This window comes from Lygodium microphyllum, chromosome 7, assembly GCF_053477565.2.
Source record: "Lygodium microphyllum isolate KBCC chromosome 7, Lygodium_microphyllum_v1.1.10, whole genome shotgun sequence".
Classification (NCBI taxonomy): Eukaryota; Viridiplantae; Streptophyta; class Polypodiopsida; order Schizaeales; family Lygodiaceae; genus Lygodium; species Lygodium microphyllum.
The window spans coordinates 29,906,455-29,913,427 of record NC_141141.1 but is presented as its reverse complement, the minus strand read 5'-3'; the positions used below and the strand labels follow the sequence as shown (position 1 = coordinate 29,913,427).

The window sequence follows — 6,973 nt, the reverse complement described above, 5'->3', positions numbered from 1 at the left end:
ACTTCATCTTCACCTTCCACTTCTCCCACTACCTCTTGGATAATGGTGGTTAGTACCCCACCAAACCTTATGGCCGATGCTTTGGATGTGGGCATTCTGTGATCAGATTCGGAGGCGATAGGTGGTGACTCACCCCCTATTAGTTTTTGGCTGGATACTAGCACCTTGGGGCTAAAATTTTGATGGTTCTCTGGACATAAGCATTCAGGTTGACTTCCTTTAGGGCTCCTATCATGACACTTTCAAGCATGGGCACTTGGATTCTCATCATAAGTGCATTGTACCTATGACTGGAGAAGAGTGCATGCACCAATTTCACTTGCAACTGGATGGTAGCATCATAAATGTCTGCTAAGCTAACTCCATTGTTAATGTGTACCCTTGCCTTCGTCATATTTAGCATGCGGCTATATACATCCCTCTTCTATCTTTTTCCTTGGACATTCACTAGCCCTAATGCTTTCTCCACCAGTTTTGGCCTTAGTGCAACCTCAACCTTCCTAGGAGAACCTCCTTGCCTAACAATTACGGTGACCCTACCCTTACTTGCATCAAAGGCCCTCAAGAACTTTGTGCATCGTTGTGATAGATCTCGTCTTGCTTTTTCCATGTATTTATGAAGGTTTTATTGGTCAATCATACTCTTCACTGTATCTTCCGCATTTATCAGTTCCTTCAAGTTGCTGATGCTATGGTACTTGAGCTGGTTGAAGACTCTTGTCTTGATGGCTAACCAATACCTATTATGCTCTTCTTTTGAGAATGAAATTTGTGTTGCCATTTTGGATTCTTGCCAAGATACAACGATTTCTATTAGTTCACTTGCAAGACCATTTTCCAACATGAAAGAAAAAGATTGCAACTTTATGCAATGAAATAAGGGAACTTCAAAGATAGAATGAAAACTTTTGCTTCAATCAATCCATAAATTCCAAGCAAGCATTTCCTGGCTATTCTTCTCAAGTGCAAAGTCTTTTTATCTGCCTTTTTACTTTCAAGTTTTGATCTCAAAGTTTCCTTCCTATCTCTCTCCCCTTTTCATGCTTTATCATTCGTGTTCCTCTTAGGTTTTCTTTTCCACCTTACTCCCCCTCTCCCTAAAAATGATCAAAATCCTTCCTAGGATTGGAAGATTAAGGCTGAAGGGCATTAAGTGCATGGGCATGATTCTTTTGCTTTTCCATGAGCCAAGCATAAAACTGTGGGTTGTACTCTAAGGTAGCATGACAATCCATGTCCTGAGGTCTAATGCCAACACGTGGAATTTAGGTCAAGACATCGATTAGGAAGTCACCAAAGTTGATCCAACTAGCAATGTGTAGTTCTTTCTCACTCAAGATGCGATCAAGTAAGGATGGTCCATAACATGATCTTCGAAGGGTCAATTTACGAGTGATGGCCAATACTCTGAAGGAGGTAGAAGCTACATAAGTTGAATCATACTCCACGGTTTTGATGACACGTATTTGCTCAGCATTGGTCAGGATTTGGCAGCCCTCTTATTCCCATTGGAGAGAGAGAGCATACCATTTCCATAGAAAAATAGAGTCAAAGTCAGCTAGTATTTTCAGCTCTACTAGTTCGTGAGGGGTTGAAAAGATTTTTCTCTCACTATAGGATGTGATTAGCCATTGTTTGCAAGCTTGCACTCCATAAATTTCATTGGCAATCAACTCCTCAACTACCATACGAAATTTAACAAACATAAATTATGATTCTTCCCAAGTATATGGCAGCATATGTGCATCACTTGTGCCAAAGGCTCTTCTAGGAGACCTAAGTCCAACCACTCATGGCTTTTAGCAAGCATAGTGAAAGTGGAATCCAAACATCGAATGCAAGTGGGGCCCATGTGGGGTTTGAGTGAGCTCGATAACTCAACAATTGATGCATAGTGCGTGGATTAGTCAGTAGAGCTCTCATCGAAGACTTGTGTGAGGGGATTATCTAGGGGCATCAAGGTTGCACTACTTCCTACTTGTGGAATAGCAAGGAAACTAAGAGTGTAGGGTTGCATCGGCTGAGGGGCAACAAGCTATAGTTTTGGTCGATAGACCTATTAAGACTCTATGTGTTCAGTGGCTTTTAGTTCACACAATATCTCAGTTCTAGGTGGCTTCAAAGTTTTTGGAGATGGGCTAGGAGGTGGCAACTGAGGGGCACGCATCTCACTCATGATCTTAGGCAACCAAATCTAGTTGTTGCCTTCATATAATAGCCTTGAGCACACAATAGGGTTTTAGGCACCCACTGTGGCTTGAATATTCGTTTGGTTCTACACCACCAACTTTGTCACCTATGGTAAGGGCATGATGTTCGGGGATTATGGATTTGTGCATTTTGTCTTATCAATGGATGGGGATGTCATTTTGGCACCCATTTTTGAGCTACTACTCTATGGGCTTGTGTGTGTTTTCTTTGGGTTGCAGCCAATCGATCTCTTCGCAAGGTGCCAAAATGAGTCACAACCCCCTTGGAGCCCCAAGAGGAACACCAAGGAAAAGGGAATTCTCTTGCAAGAAAATCTATCTTGTAACATCAACAAGCTTGTTTATCATGTTTCATATGATCACAATGAAGAAAAGAACACCAGGCACAACAAATCTTCATGCAGCATCATGTAGATCTCCCACGGATTTGATAGAATCAACCATATTCTTCAACATCTTCACAAAATCCATCAATAGAACAAAGAAAGCAAAGAAGTACACCATCTTTGAATGGAAATACATCACATAGTATTCATCTTCAATATCTTCATAGTCTTTTCTCTCAATCTTTCATATACAATCACTCTGTTTCAGTAGAATTGGCTATCTCTGACTCTCTCTCTCTCTCTCTCTCCATCAATAATACATCATATCCTCACTACAATCTCTCAAAATCACACTCAATAATCCTTCTTAGGTCGTGGATACCCCTCCCAAGAGGTATGTCTGATATGAAGAGTCACCAGAGTCACTACAGTGTCCTTTCATAGCTCACTACTGTCACTTCACTCTAGTCTTCACTTGAGTCTTTGGCAGCTACTTCTTCCACTTCTTTCAGCTCTTTTGTACTTGTATTCACCTCTTTCCAAGGCTAGAAAACTTTCCCAAAGTCACACATACATTCCACAGAACACTTACAGAAGCATACAGAACAGTCTACAGAACAGTACCGGAACAGCTACAGTACAGAACAGAACAGAACAGAGACAGAAGCTCTACAGAAGACCTACAGAAGGTTACAGAAGGTCATCAAAACCACATAACTCATTCTCAAACCATTCCAAACTCTCACAAATCATTCAATAAACTTTCACAATATCTCAATCTTCATCAATCAATACTCCATCCCTCTTTACAGAAGACAATCAGAACAAAACAGACCAAAACAGAGCAAAACAGAAGGTATACAGAACCATTCAGAACCTATCAGAACATCACAGAACCACCAATAAACATCATGATCTTCCAAAACACAATCATTACCATCCAAAACACTCTCAAACCACTTCTAAATCAATCAATCATCTCATAAAATCAACCATTCAGCTCTCAAAAACAACAAAAATCAGCCAAAAAACAAGTCATTTCAACACTCAACATATCCCCACACTTAATAAGGAAGCGTCCTCGCGACCCAGGAAAAAGGGAATACAAGTTCAGTTGAAAAGCTCAACTTTGATCTTCAATATCTTCATAAAAAGAATCCATCCACCACGACCCCAACTTATAACCTGTTTCTAATATAAAAATACAAAGAAAGGAAAACCCTTTATACATTAACACCTCTTATCAAACTAAAAATCACAACAAATTTGTGAAGGATATAAGAGTTTGCTTCTTCTTTATCAGCATCAACTTCAACTCTGCAACCACGACCCTAGCACCACAATTCTCCAAAACGTAGCTCGCACACGAAATCCAATAGGAAAGCACCACGTTCGTATTATATAAATAAACTCACAACACAAACACTACACAACACAACCATCTGAATGACTCCTTCAAAAAGAGAGTTTTTCATTAGAAAGCTTCCACCATACATTGGAAAGGTATCAATGAAGATGATCCCTCTTAAAAGATTGATGTTGTCGGAAACGATCCATAGATAAGGATTCATCTACAAAGTTTTTAGGAGGATTTTGAAAAAATTGGAGACAGCACATCCTTTCCAATAGGACCAAGTATCTGCTAGGCAAACAGAGGGCATGAAAATACAATATGTCCAGTTGTTGGGAATCAATGCTTACATTGACATTCATGCACAACTTTGGAATAGGCTTGGAATCATTATGAGAGTGCCTATGCATATACGCCAGGTACTAAGCAAAGTGAGCAGTTAATCTCACTGAGGGATCTGCAGACTGTGAATACTGCTGAGCAAAATGAACATAGTTCTGATAAGCTTGACTGGAAGCTATCCATTCTCCTGGAATTACTGGCCAATTGATTTGAGGTCCTGTAAGGCAATCATCCGAACTCCATCCCCTTCTTCTGGAAATCTGATTATCAAACCCGTCACAGTCACTAACCAACTGAGGTGGTTGAGATATGGAAGTGTTAGGAGAGGGTAGTGGAATAAGGGAAAGTGGGTGAAGGGAAGGATAGGAAAAATCATAAAAGGAAGAAAAGGTTAAAGAAGGAGTGGCAGAAATTTGTAAGGAATCACTAAGGAAGGGTGTTAACTGATAAATAGGAAATGTGGAGGGTACATTAATGGATGGAGAAGGACAGGGTGGAGAAGGGAAAAATACCCTATCCTCAATAAAGGAACAGTATGTAAAAATGGGAATTTGAGGGAAAGATGAAGGTTGGAAAGAAGGGGTAAAATAATGGTGGAATTAGATTGACAAAGGGAAAGATATATAGCATAGCGGTGAGCCATTTGTTGGTAATAGAGGAGGGTGAGAACAGAAGGTCCTAAGAGAGATCATCTATGATAGGCATCAAAGAAGGGAGCATCAAATGGATTATGTCTTGAAAGATAGGTTAAGAGATCCATCCTCAGTTGATTAGTACTCTGGGCAAAGGTAGGAGCTGTGTTTTGTCTTTGATTTAGGACCACCGAATCAATCATGGGATGCCATGAATTATCATGACAATCAGCCACTTTGGAGGAATAACTCTGAAACATGTCAGCTATGCGCAACTCCAAATGATTGACATACAAAACAGCCTATAAGACCACATCCCCCACATACCATGCCATATCCACCTCATCTGGAATTAACAAGTCTCCTCGTAGATACATGTACGACATCAACATGGTATCTGGTGTGACAGAATCTTCAAAGACCATTCTGACTACCTCTGTCAACAACTCAGCAGACCAAGCCCCACTCCAGCCATCCTCTGGAAAAGATAAATCCATCGTGGAAAGCTTCATGTAGAAGACCAACTTCTGTAAGTGGTAGTGGACAAAGAAAGAATGGTCTGGTAAGACACATTCCTGAAACTGCTCAAAGGTAGACCATAATAAGTCCATTCTTGACTGCAACCTTTCCACTTTATCTTGAAATAGAGGGCACAAAGTAGCCTGTCTCTGAAGAGCAGCCAAGTACTGTTGTGAAAGAGAAGGAATCAATGGAACATTAGGGCTTGGAGGAACAGAGCGAGACTTTGCAAGTTGATCTTGCAACTGTTGGATTTGGGAGGCTTGGTTGGCCACTGTGTCATTAGCAATCTGTAAAGCTGAAAGTTTGTCAGCTAAGATAGCTTGGAACTCCTTCGCTTCTCTGGACATCTGCTCCTTCTCTGCTGAAAGGCTAGTAACCTGGGATTGAGCCTCGAGTAACTGGGTCTTCAAAGAAGAAATCTCATCGCTTTGGGTGGCAACCAGTTGGGTTTGCTGTTCCATTTGCTTAAATAAATCGGCTAGGGTATCCTTAGCAGAAGCTAACTCAGATGTTGCCTTATGCAACTGGTCCTTTGACTGCATGAGCTCTTCATAAAAAGACGCATACAGCTGTTGAACACAGGCTGTCACCGACAACTCAATGGAGCTCTGAATATCTTTACAAAGAAAAGGAATTGCATCTCCTGAGACTAGACTGTTCAGGGAGGGAACTGAGATGTCCAAGGATCCTTCGCGATGTGCTCTGAACAGGTTATTACAAGTGAGATACCCAGGGAGGTCACTGCCAGAGGTAGCAGGGATAGGCACTGAAGGAAGTACAGAAGGAGCTTTATCCGGTACCCGCTTCAAGAGTTTGTGCTGGATGACCAGGGGAGGTGGAGAATCATCATCCTCTATGTCAATGGGTTCTGACTCTTCTGAAGGTGGAGGAGGAGGTACTGGATCTGACGGAGGAGGTGGAGGCATAGTCTTCTGTAAACCTGAATAGGTCAAGAAGGCAGACAAATAGGATCCATATGTGACATTGGTAACATTACCCCTGGTGACTTTAACGAAATGCTGATCCATTTTAGTGAGGAGGTAAGTGCTCCAATCAATAGCAACTCCTTTCAACACCATCCTGGAAGCTGTGAAAAGCTCTTTGGACAAATAGTGGGATGGCGTTTTGGCAGGCATAAACCTGTCCTGAAGGAACTGACAGATCGTCTTCCATACGGGATCAGTGATCATAGAAAAGGAAACTCCTGAAGAGTTGATCACCTTCTTAACATCGAGGATTTCCCTTGTCTGCTTTTGCAACAGCTTTAGAATCTCTTCATTAGAGAAAAGCTGACGAGTGGTCACAAAAGGTTCACCTTTGAAGGGTAGAGACAGAGCCTTCCCTAAGCCTCGAGACGTCAAAGTTATAGAAATTCCTTGGACTAGTCCTGTCTTCTTGCTGTAAGAGGCCAGAAACTCATCACATAACGACGGATCCTCTGGAAGCAGGGGAAAAGGAGTAGCCACAAAAGCAGCGAGGCCCGCCTTCGTGAGAGGCTCAAAAGTAAGTAGGGAAGAGTAATCCCTACTAACTAATGGGACGTACTGGATAGGGGGAGGAGGATGAGAAGGCGCCATTCAGATGGGTACA

At 41.7% G+C, this 6,973-nt stretch overlaps 1 non-coding gene across 1 annotated transcript; it reads right to left on the bottom strand.

The window, feature by feature from the left end:
- Positions 1–3,641: 3,641 nt before the first annotated feature.
- Positions 3,642–3,710, bottom strand: LOC148033309 (small nucleolar RNA SNORD36). Its single transcript, XR_015691495.1, has one exon. It is a non-coding gene; the product is annotated as a small nucleolar RNA SNORD36 (small nucleolar RNA).
- Positions 3,711–6,973: the final 3,263 nt, after the last annotated feature.